Genomic DNA, 13,473 nt, shown 5'->3' on the forward strand with positions numbered 1-13,473 from the left:
TAAACTTTAAACTAACAAGTACTTTATTGAATTGACTGTTATTTTATTTGACTTTATTTTAGTTAGCTGAATATGCCATAATTAAGACTTAGACTATAGCTGTAAGTGTACTGCTATAATACAGATTTAAACTAATAGAATACATTGTTTAAAAGAAAAATCAACTTACTTGCAAATCAGATGATAACTCGTAGTACTGCTGTGTAAAAAAATGTTGCAGCCTCAGTGTAGCTCAGCAATAGTGTTTCAGAACTGCCACATTTTAATGGGGACATCTTTGTCAACTCTATCCAGTGCAGTGATGAGGTGCTAATTAGTATTTGTCTTCCTCAGATTGCTTATTCTTTTCCCGTTAAAGATTACTTTTTGCATTTGGACAAGTCTGCAATATGACTAATTGGTACAAGATGATTGAATTGTGCCTGTACCGAACACCCATTTAGAAAAATCACGACTTTGTAAATCCTAAGACACAAATGAACAAGTTCATTAAAAAAAAGTGATATTATTTGTCACAGTCACATTGTGTAATATGAAATAAACAAAGCCAGCACATTCATTAGTCAAACATGTTTGTCTCTATAAACAGCATGCAAATGATACTCTAAAGTGATTTGAGGATTTCTTTCTTGAATAATGCTCTGTTTGAATTTTATCAAAAGACGCATCCTGTATAATAGTTGATTAAACATAATATTGCTTGTAACAGTATATCTATAAGGAATATGACAGATTTTAAATAGCTAAAAAAACAAAGAAAACTACATTTGAATGCTGCATTAATTTCCCTCATTTGGGAGACCATATATTCATCTTCAAAAAGAATATAATTAAATGTATTTATTTATTTATTTATTTATTATTATTATTTTTTTCAATTTCCCTTAATATTGTACAAGGTTAGAGTTAGGGAAAGTGGTCTTAAAATGCATGTTTTAGTTAAAAGTGCATGGATATAGACTTATATGAAAATAAATATATATTCGGAAGGGGAACCAATATTCTTTTCTTGGTGAACAAATATTTAGGGGGAACATATATTCTCTGACACCGACACTGAACAGCTTCCTTCATTCCATTCAAATAATGTGACAATGTAACCTTTCAGCTCTGCTAGCCCCACCTCCTCTCTCTGTCTATTAACATTGAGTAGGTGGGGATGTCAGGTGAGAGTTAATCCGTATTGGAGAAACACAAACCAGAACCATTACAAACACCATACAATAAGGGGGATGTAAACAAGTAATACAAATCACATTGTGAGCTACTGAGGGGTAGATGTACTAAGATGGGCCAGTGGCAGCGCAAACATACCGCGATTTGCGTTTTCGTTGCAACATTTAGCAAAGTATAAATTTTGTCAAAATATGTTAATGAAAAGAGCCACAATATATTCTAATTTAAAAATGTGTTGCGTCACTTTGGCTAGATCTCTAGCATTGCGAGAGTCGTGCGTCATTTTTGTCAAATAGGGGGAGTTGAGTTGTGGTTTGCTGCAGCAGAGAGTGCCTAACAGTGCTTTTCTAGCAGAGACAAATGTTTTGGATAAATAACTGCATAATAGTAACTGCGAATCAATTGTTATTTATAAATTAGTAACACTTTACATTGTGTCTCTAATTACGGTGCATTTACATAGCAGTTTCTTAGTAAACACATGTGTACTTACACATAGTTACAGCGTTTAGTATGCAGTGTACTTAATGTGTAAGTACTAATATGCAAAAACCGCTTTCAAGTCAATCTCGGTGGCAAATGTAATACTTAGCTTATTTCAATAGCCTTCTGTCTTTGGCGATGTGGATTTTGTCAAGGGAGTTTCTAGCCCCCTAGTGCAATACCAGGTTGATAGAAAATGCAAGAGGCAAAGATTTCGCGATCTTACCTTTTCTGAAGACAAAATATTAGTCCAATTCATTTTTTTTATCTTCTTAGCAATGGACTGCTGGTAATCCATTGCAGTACTGTGATACAATATCAAGACCATTGTGCAATAGATGTTCCCAATCCATTGTGTTGCCATTGCTGGTAATACTTTGGTGGGCTGTAGAATTGTGATAAGATTGAAAGATATAAAAAACCTATACCTAGGTGTGGAACACAAAGCAAAGGAGAAAGTAAGGTGTCGTTTAATAAGAATTAACAAGGGTGTGAAAGTAATACTTGAAAACTATTTTTTTTTTCCATCATGAAAATGCATTTGCTCTTACGGTGAGAAGAAAGCCACCCAAGCAGCATGTTTGATCTGCAGGTCAGTCAGCTGTTAATTTCGTATTCATAGGAACCCTTCAGAGGTACACTGGAGCCTGCTGTCCAACTGCTTTGGGTTCTTTTAAAGCCATTAGCCATGCACCTGGCAATCGGGAGATTACAGATGTTAGAGAGCAAGCCTTCACGCCTTGACTAGATAGAGCCACGGCTTTATAAATGACTTATTTGTACTTTGATGACAGTCGCTTGCAGGTGGTGCTTGCAATTTCTCGGTAATAAAAGTCTAAGCCACCTGGCTCAACAAAAGGAACATATTGTACAGTACAGTCCCTTAATCACCACATTATAGCATCCAGAACACCCCCTGATTCGAATGTTCTCACTGCTTCCTGTTGCTGATTCCTGTGTACTTGCAGGAACAGATTACAAATTACTACTAATGCACAAAATAAATCAAATACGATGGCTGAAATCACTCCTTTTTATATAAACATTGCTTTCCTTTACCACCACGTGCCACTGGCTACCATTTGTAATTGCAACTAGAATCTGATTCTAGTGTGTGTTAATCCCCACATGTCACAAACGAGACTATCAATTGGTACACTAGCTTGTTTACAAATTTGATATTGCATTAGGTGTTGCATGTTGGTTGTAAATCTGGTGGCTGGCTCCCTCTTAATACAATCACAATGGTTTTTGTATTTTGTATTGCACGTTCTGGGTCAGTAACCAAGGATAAGGGGGCATATGAATTGAAGATCAAAAAAAGGAAAAAAAACCTGCTAATAATAGTAGTGTGTAGGGTGGTCTTACCCTGATCCCAGCCTTGACACAGCGTGGCATTGATTCCAGGGCTCCGGGGTTAGTGGTGACCAAGGAAGCCTCTGTCAACAATAGTTGTGTGCATAGGGCTCTACCTAAAGCATGGTAACAAAAAAAAGTGCCTCAGTTACATTGCGGTAGACTTACATGTGTGCAGTGTATGTTATATGCACCGAATTAGGAAGCAGACCATGTACTACTTCATTATATGCCCGAGTACAGTATATGGCATTGTCTGTCACAATCCCAGACACCTTGTTAAACTCAATATCAAAATCTGTCAGGCATCTGATGACAGCTTATGACACGGTTGAGTAATTTACCAGTTCAATTACAGCAGTGTCCATTAGAAATGGGGTACGCTTTTCCAAACCAGCCACTTTGGGGTAGAGCAACAATATACAACACATAGTTATCATTGTCATCTGTTGACTCGTCAGACACATTGCAAACAGAATCAGCTTTTTGCATATGTTCTTTCAGCTTGTTCCTGTGTAGTTCAAACACTTTGGGTAAGTAATCTTGGCAAAGTCTGTTAGCAGATGGATGAGCACCTGTGTTTGAGATTTTTTTTTTTTCTGACTATGCTCCCTTAACACTGGGTTATCCAGTTTCTCCAACGGTATGTTTGCACTTGAGAATGCCTCGACAAGTTCAAAATATGCCACATTTTGAGCGTCACAACTCTCAGTGCTGCCAATTTAAATATGGATACAACATGAAGTAAAAAGCAAGTCCTGAGATTCTGTAACATGCAGAACTAGCGCCTGCAGAAGTTCTGTGTTTTGCAACGCAGCATCAGCACACTGCTAGACATTGCGGTAGAAGCCTAATATTGTGAATTCCGCAATTTCTGCAATATCGCGTCTAAAGTAGGGCCCTATACAGTATGTGCCTCTAAATCTGAGGACCGTATTTGCAATTCCTAGTCTACTGATATAGTACTCTCTTCAACAGCTTGGCTCACTCCCTGGGCCCTGCTGTCCTATGCTGACTTGCACAGTCACTCTGAATTATACAGCTTGAACCTCCACTGATTTATATTCTCATTCAACACACTCACAAATGGGCAGTGATGCTGATAACACATTACAGAGTTCTACTTAATTACAGACCCTTCCAATACTGATAATGAGACAGAATGCTATTACATGCTATTTGTTCATGTTCATCTCAAACATGCTCAATTGAACTGAGATGAGGATCGTGGTGGAAGAGGCTTGCAGTCTCTGTCATGCTCCCTGAAATCATTCATGCACAATTTGGTAAAGTGGATGGGTGCATTATTGCCATGAAAGTAGTCATCACTATGTAACATTTAGAATGAGACAGTAAAACTGTTATATAACTTGTATGTAATGCTTTAATACTTAATGAGTTATTTAAAGAATAAAACAATTAAGCATATTTTTATTATTTGACGTTTGTAATTGTCTGGTTTTCTGTTATTTTAAGGTTTTAATGAGTGCAATTAACAATCAAGTTAATTGAAACATGTAAATCTGTAAAAATGATTTCATTTAAATGAGCAGCAAATATTTATTTTCCAAAAGTTTTCAAGTACTGTATAGAAAAGTTGAGGTGAAAAGCACATCTAGAGCCCTTGGCAAGCACTGTTTGAGTGAAAGGGTCTCATTGACCTTGTAACATTGTAGTAACTGCTTTCACAGCAGGGTTAACTAAGCCAAGCCATGAGGGAACACCAGTCCTTGAACACATGATCCCTGCCCTGCTCACCAATGTTTAGAAATGCTAAACTTGCTGCTCCAGATTTACGAAGGATCTGCTCCAGCGAAAAGCTTGATTTTATTTCTAAACACTAGTTCGGACTCCATTTATTAAACTAACAAAGCCAAGTTCATTTTTGTGTATACAACAAGAACATAGGCTAGATCAGCTTCTGGTAGGAAAGAGCGAGCCAGCATCATTGTATGATCTGCCAATTTGGATCAAGTTTCAATTTGTTTTACCGTGGCAATTCGTACATGTAGATGATGATTGTGCTCATAACAAAAAAAAAAAAAAAGCTTTAGTTGATCTAGCCTCCATTTCTACTTGCTCTTTAAGAATAAAAAAACACAAGGAAAATAGCAAATCCAAGTCTTTGACTAACCCCAAGTGCAAACAATCTTTCCTTATAACTCTTTGTCACCACATTGTCACCCTCTGATATTTTGAAATACAGGGATGAATCAAAGCCATACTTGTGGGAATGAGTGAAAATAACCCAATCCCTATTATTTATAATCACATTCTGTTGTTGAGGATCCAGCAGTGATAACTGTCACTAAACACAGGCCTGTATTTATCTACATGCAAGACAGAGGCTATCCTCTCGAGGCCCCTGGTTCTATTGAATCTGTCACAAGGTACACAAGAATTACAAGACAAGCTGGGATCCAAGGGAAATAACTGCTACACCGGGTGACATTTGCCCAATGGCAAACAAATAATTGGAACCTGCAGAAGGTTGATTTACTGAAAAGAAAGACACTGGCAAAAGTTGTATAACTTCACAGGTGAAATGTAACAGGAATACTTATAAACTCATAGTTATAAACAGCTAATAAACCATCTATGATAGGTCTTACAAATTATATACTGTAATAAACCATATCAGACGATAATACAATTCTGTAGCTATGCAGTGTTACAAGGAATTAGTAAAGCATTTTATAATTACTTTATGACAGCTTAATGCTAGTTCTTTTTTTTAATAAAATGGTATTCTTCTCAGCTCCTATTTCTATTCGTCAAAACTGGAGAAATATTGACTTTTAAATGATTACCACTAAGAACCCTGTGCTGACGTGTTTGTTTTGTGAAATAACTATTCATACTTTGCATCCAGCGGAATTAAAACTGCTTGGCTACAAAAGCATCATTTAAGTGCCTTAAAAACAGCATTTCTTTCAGGATGTAGGAGATCACAACTGTGTGACTGGTCCATTCCCTGATTGCACAGAAAAGACACAGCATGAAAACAATAGTCTGTCCTATTCTGTTTGTAATTACTAAGTGTCAGGTCAGAGTGCCCTTCTAACAGGGCAATTACAAAGATAGGACCCAAAAAAAGAGTCTCACTTAGTTCTTATAAAAGTGTCCCTGGTAAACTTGCAGTCATTATGGGGCTCAGTATACCAGTGGTGTAATGATATGAAGCATCCAATACATACAGCACCATGGTACCATATTGGGACCATATATTCAGGCTAATACGCTGGGGTTATAATTGGAGCCGATTTGTTATTTTGTTTCCTTTACTCGGTTATGCTTTCCAGTAAGTGGCTCTATTTACTGTGTACTTACATAGTAGTTACATGGTAAATGCATGTGTACTTACAAATAATTACAATGTTATTATGCAGTGTTACAATGTCCTTAATGTGTACATCTTTTTGCATAATATGTATTATCCCGTTTCGTTGGATCTCATTAATTCTCTATTGTCACTTCTGCTTTTATACGAGATGTCTGACCTTTTTGGATGAAAGAACCATCTCTAACCAGAGAATTTTTAATGAACCAATTAAATAAATAAAAGGGGTATATAAATAACTGAGCTATACACTGCTTAATTATTTTGGTTCTCATAGTTTTATGAGCAAGCTGTTTAGCTTGCATGATTACTTACACTTGACACAGCACTTTGATTTAGACTTTGACACTACCCTAAACTTTTATTATATAGGAAAATATAGGACTTGGTAAAATGGTCTAACAGTGAATTATCGGAATGCAAAAATATCGAAGGAGCACATTGTGTGACTTGCTCAGGGTCACACAACGAGTGAGTAGCTGAGCTGGGATTTGAACCAGGGACCTCGTGGTTAAAAGCTAGTTTCTTTAACCACTGGACCACACAGCCTCTATACCTGTAACGTGAACTGGGTTCAAACCAAGGTCAAAGGCATTTTAGGATTGTACATTGTCCCCTTGAGACTAGCTTGTTTAAACCATTAGGGACAAATCCAGAGACAGAATTTACTGTTTTTGTGCCTTGTTTGCAGGTTATGAGTGTCTTAAGACAGTAGAGAGGATGGGTTCACTCCTATGCCTTGGACGTCTTTCTTGGAAATGACAGCAGAGCCTAAATGTAAAGTCTACTGGCAGGAGTTTATTGCGCTCAGGAGCTCAGCCGGTGACACGTATGAGGTGTATTCCAGGTAAGCCAAATAAACAGTCATCAGAAATGAGTTGCATAGACACTTAGTCACCAACACAGTCCCTATTCTTTTTTTAAACTGTTTTGCCAAGAGTAACTATGAGCTACTTTTGTGGATATTGTCAAATCAGGTGAAACAGAGAATGTTGTTCTTTTAAGTTATTCATATTATAGCAAATGATGTATGTGTACCCTTACATGAAAAAAAAAACTATTGGAGGACCAATGTAATTAAATAGTTATCAGTCTATTACCCTGAAGAAGTCCCGCTATGGTGGCAAATTACTGCAATAGGCTAATGTTGTGATACCATTTGTCTTGCCATTGTTTTGTTCCCTGTTGTAACAACTAAATTAACTACTGTACTGAGGGAGAGACAAGCAGTTTAAACTTTACCCTGTGTCATCTGAAAATAAAATATCCTCCCCTGGGTCTGTTGTTGAATTAATGTCTTATTTATGGAGCTCTTTGGTCCCTGCACAGTAGACAACTGCAGAATCCTGAATACTACCTAGTGCACAAGTCATGTGGTTCAGTTCCTGTGCTTTATTTCTTGAATACTGTACCTACCTAAACAGACTGTCTGCCTGTAGAAGCTGCTTTTGCATGATGATTTAAGAATGAAACTACAGAAATATGAAGTGCCACCTTTTCTATTATTCATCAGATGGAACTGGGCAGGGTTGGGGTCAATTCCTGCCTTTTCAATGTTCAGTTTCTTTTTAAAATCAAGATTCCCTTTTAGTCAAATCCAACTCCCCGTTGATCAGAATTACAATTAGCAGTGTTCTGTTAACATTGAAGTCAGTGAGTCAGTTCAATTGGCTTCAGATTAAAACAGTTGAGCAATCACAATAATTCTTCTGTCTCTAAAATTGCCATTCCAATTCCTTCAAAGAATTGGAATTGGAATTGAAATGGATTTTATAATGGAAAAACAGAAACTGCCCCCAACCCTGGAACTGGGAATTATTTACTACAGTTTAATGTTAGTGTACCTCAACTGAGAATCAATTTAAATCAACATATTTGTTGTTTTCATGAAAGATAGACAGACAAGGACAGAAATAAATAAATAAATTGTTCTTGAGGAGCAAGGGTGAGGAGGAGTGGTCGAAGGTTGTCACAATTCTTCTGCAAGACTGTCAGCAGAGATCTTCAAACACACTGCAAAATGCATGAATCGAAGATATTCTCTGAGGATTACTCGTTGTTTAAAAAAGGCTGGGCCTGGTTGCAACTCTCAGGCTGGGCAGTGTCTCTTTATTGTTACCATGGTAACTGCTCCCATTGCTTAAAGTGACTCTAGCTCACAAAACAATTCCATACATCTTACCTCTGTCACGCACCTCCATTCGGTAAATAGGTCTCAAATGTGCTACTTACCTTTCAGAAAGTCTGTTTCACTCCCCTATGGATCACTTCAGAGTTTTTGATGTCAATTTGCTATATATTAATTTGTTTCAGTAAACACATGGTTGTGAATTTAACGTTCGTTAAATGTGAGGAACAGTGTCATTAGTCAGGCACCTTGTTAGCCTCACTTTAAATCCTGATGAACTCATGTTAAGGACCACCCCCCTCCTGTCATTTTCTTTTCTGAAGAGAAGCTCGGTAGGAGTATAGGTATTACAGTTCTCTTAACTAATGTCCTATTCCTCTTGGTTTGAGTCACTTTCATTTGCATCACATCCTGGTGACTTTTGAAAACTCAGATGTTTACAGCCCCCCTGTGACCTCAATAAAGGTTGCAAAGAACAGCTGGTTATGTAACCAAGTAGAATAGCATATTAGTTAATCTAACGATGATAGCGAACACTACATTCACACTGACAAATAAAATGAACATTAAAGAATCTATTAAATTAACCAACCAATCTATGTACCAACTAATGTCAAACATGGCGTAAGGAGAAACAAATATGATTTTTAATTACGTACGGATACTGCCCTGGGTTAAACAAATGAAATGGCATCAGATTCAATGACTTCCAATGGATGCATACAAGGTCCTGTCATTCATTATGCATGAAAAAAAAGCTTTTATAATAAACTTTGTCTGGGAATGACTTTGCTTAAGGCTGTTGGACTACAATCAAATGTAAAGCTCACCACTGGAAAGAACATTAATTCAATCCCATGGCCTTGGGCATTTTTGTCCTACTTCTAATTTATGGGAACTAATTTTCCTGATTAAGTTAAGCCATGTACAGTGGTATTATTTACTTCTAGGGGTTAGTTATAAACATAGGTTGAATTGATTATTTTTTCTTTTGTAAACATTTTAAACTGTGACGTGTTTCATGCCATCTTATATAGACACTAATAAATAAATATGAACATGTATTATCTCTATTTGTACTAATATGATGGTGAATGTTGTGTGAAAAGGTTTGTTATTACATTTGTGTGCACAATGCACTAATGTTGGTTAGCTCAGGATTGATGTGAACTAGTTTATACCATTACAGATTGAAAATTACTATTTGGATCCCATTATAAACGTCATTACATACCCCGAAGAAATCCTAGCAGGAAATAATTGCAGAACACAGCATTGGAAACGCAATGGATTTGGACAACTGCATTAAACAGATACACATTTAGAAAATATAGAAGATACAAAATATCCTTTAAATGCTAGTCTGGTTAGTGACACTCCACTTTTGAATCCTGCTTGTCATCTCTGGCTGGTATTTTCCTACCTTCTCATCTCTGACATGAAATGTGTTATCGCTGCCAAAGGCGCAGTTTCTGTCCCTGTCTCTCTGAGACAGCTCTGTGCTAATTAAAAACAGCTTAAATAGACAAACCCCGGGAGTTGCTTAAATCTCGATTAAGTATTCAATATGTGAATTCCTACTAGAGAAATACATTTAGATCAGGCAGCCGAGAAATAATACACTGGTGATTTCTGAAAAAAGAAGGAAAGCCAAGGTTAGAAATAAACAAAACAAACAAATAAAAACCATCATGCACTGCCACTTTATTAGGAGCTGTCTACCCAGTCGGATCGGACATTGACCTGAATTGGAGGTGCAAATCTGGTGGGTCATGTGACAGGTAATCCCTGCCTCACTATAAAACTGCAGTACTTTATTGGGTATGCTGTCTTCAATGGCTACCACAATCACAGATCTCAACCCAGTGGAGCATGTTTGGGATGAACTTGAATGACACATGCGTCATCACGATCCTCCCATCACTGCCTCCCTTTTCTGCTGCAATTGGTTTCATTCGACCTTAGGAAGCAAAATGAGAACTCAATAGGGTGATGCAAAACTTTTGTCCATAGCTGTACATTGCAGACTAGGGAAGCCTAATAATTTAACTTACATTCTTTAATTAGCAGCTACAACATTTTGGCTTCTAGCAAAGATGATTCATTAGCTATTAAAATTGCCCCCATTACTTGAACAGGATCTAAGCAGATGTAATTACCAGTGGGGGTGCATAACGCTGGACTCATCATTTAGCTTCAGACAGAAAGCCGGTGGTGCTCTCATTTACCCTGCTGATACAACCTGTCCCGCTTCCCTGCCTTGTGCTCTGCCACACGCCTTGTAACATACCGGAGGAAATTTCAATATGGTAACGGAGCGCTAAACAAGGCTTTGAAAGGCTTTATCTTATCTTGGATTAGCCTTAGCCTTGATAGCTGTGCCCCTCTTTTGCTGTCTTTTCATTCTTCGCTTGTAATTCCTTATCTTGTACTCTTAAGTCATGTGGTCTGCTTTTCAACTCTACCATTGAGTTTGATCTACAGCACATGAAGTGAATAGGTATCAAGAGTGGCAGTAAGTCTTAATTATTATTTTATTATTATTATTATTTATTTCTTAGCAGACGCCCTTATCCAGGGCGACTTAGTCGTAAACAATCTATGGTACGGTATATTGTATTTGAAAAATCTACACAGATGTTCCCCATAACGCTGTAATGTTGGTTGCACTGCACCTCTTGAAGTTGAGTTTTTCTGGAGTATTCCTTTGACTACAGCCTTTTCTATTTTTCTATGAAGACCTCTTATTCTCTTATTTCATTGCTCATTTCAACTGGTCATGCAGGCATTGTCAAAGTTCAATGGAAATCAGGAAGGCTGTATTTTTTCATGATTATCATTGTCGTGTAATATGTAGCTCACTGTGAATTTCCACTTCTGAAAGAATAGTGTAAATATAAAATTGGCACTTCAAAATAAATACAGCTAACATTTACCTTACTGACGCTTTACACTACATTTAGGAACGTGGCAGCTGGTTTACTTTGCTTCCGGTAAATGATTGAACACATTGCATAATGATCCATTTTGAATGTGCTTGAATCTGACTTAATCAATATTATGTTTAATCGTGAAATATTGTGAAATACCTATTTTTAGACTATGAAATGCTGTAAAATAAGAGGTTTTTTTACCATGGAAAAAAAGTACAGCCCAGGTAATCAGCAGGCAAATTGCTGTAGTCTTCATTTTTAGCAGAAGTCTAACACATACATTATGAGCGATACCAGTATTGTGTATTTTTTCTCATTCTTCAGTCCTGATGTTAAGTGTAAAACCTTTTCCAAACTAGATGCTTAATTCCTAAAGTTAATCTCTAATATTTGCATTTTTGGAAAACAAGATATACACAAAGCCCAATTAATAGAGTATTGTATAATTCGGTTTGATAACAAAAAATAAAAAGCTAATTTTGTTTGGACCACCACTGCAGTACTCATCTGGCTATATCCTTTGATCCTATCTCTTATAACTCCTTCCCAACACATGGTACAGTACAAAAAACGGCTTTTTAATTCTTTATGTTGCCAGAATATGACCCACTTTGCAGAGGTTCAATCAAAGGTTATTTTTTTCTTTCTATAATAGTGCATCAAAAAGCTTGAGGTAGTAAGCCTTGGAGATTTCACATTGAAGTCTACAAAGAAGTATTCTATCTCTAAAGACATTGCACATATTAGTGTCTTCCCTGTAATGAACGTGCAGCCCTGACAAGCTATGTACGAAGACACAAGCTGATGGAGCAGTTAGTCTAATCTGGAGATCAATCACCCCATTGATTTTCTGCTCACACAGAACCCATAATGGTGCCTTATGTAACTTGCTTCAACTTTGTATTATTTTTTTCTCTCTCCATATATTGAGGTCATTAGCTTCACACAGCTTAAAATGCACAGTTACAAATCCACACACATCTGTGACGCCTCTCTTAAACAACAGCGTAGTCTGAAATATCACATTTATTTTGTTTGTATATCAGTTTCTATTTGTCGCAACATCCTGTTGACTTTTTAAAGCTGTGGCCACAGAAGGACTCTGAAGCATGTCTTCTCTCTAGGTTCAGCTGGTACACCAGCTGAACCCGAGTATATCAACAGGAGAATGAGGGCCCAGTTAATTACAAGGGGAAAAAAACCTTGGTTAGAAGGCAGGCAGGCAGACAGGTAGGCGTGCTAATATTCAATTAGGTGCAAAATACAGATCAAAAGTAAAACCATCTTTTTACAATGGGACTACTTTTGTACCTCATGCAGTGTTTAAACCTGACACTGAGCTGTCTCAAGTAATAACTACACAGGGTTTTCCCAAAACATCACTTTGAAGAGCAAGACACTATCGCTCCCTTTTGATTTCTAGACCCTCTACTGTTGGAAATATTTAGCGAGTGTGGACCTTGGGGCACCAGGTTTTTATCAAAATGCTGCCGTTTACCCATACCTAGACATGTCCCTGTTTTTACATTTATATTTGAATATCTGAGTTGCCTGTCAACCTATTGGCATCCCAGGTGTTACATTCTAATGATCTTAGACAACATGCTTGCAATACTAGTGTACTACCCTTAGTCCTGGAGGGAACCATGAGCCTTACAGGCAATGGCACATACAGCTATGGCCAAACGTTTTGCATCACCCCATAAAATTAACTAATTTTGCTTTATAAAGTCGAATTAAACATTAAGTGTCTCTAATTACTGTGTATTTACAGAGTAGTTACTTAGTAAATAAATGTGTACTTACACATACTTATAATGTTATTATGCAGAGTTACAAGGTACTTAATGTGTAAATCTTTATGCATGATATATGTAAGTACACATTTGTAATGTAAAGTGTAACCCTGCAAAGTGAAGCAGGTTTAAATGTACCTAGCTTCAATATCATTGTTAGCTGCTAACCTCTGTAGCCCAAAGGTCAGCTAACCTCCTTTTCCAATCAAATGATCATATTCACTGTCCCCTGTCTGTAATGTTGCATACCTTTTTGAAATA

General features: G+C 37.1%; 1 long non-coding RNA gene across 1 annotated transcript in view; it reads left to right on the top strand.

Moving 5' to 3' along the window:
- LOC131702734 (uncharacterized) overlaps positions 1-13,473 on the top strand; it is a 224,231-nt gene that overhangs the window by 80,376 nt on the left and 130,382 nt on the right. The window contains exon 2 of the long non-coding RNA XR_009309489.1: positions 7,047-7,202. This is a non-coding gene — a long non-coding RNA (uncharacterized LOC131702734). The remainder of the gene's footprint in view (positions 1-7,046; positions 7,203-13,473) is intronic.

This window comes from Acipenser ruthenus, chromosome 30 (genome assembly GCF_902713425.1).
Source record: "Acipenser ruthenus chromosome 30, fAciRut3.2 maternal haplotype, whole genome shotgun sequence".
Taxonomy (NCBI): domain Eukaryota; kingdom Metazoa; phylum Chordata; class Actinopteri; order Acipenseriformes; family Acipenseridae; genus Acipenser; species Acipenser ruthenus.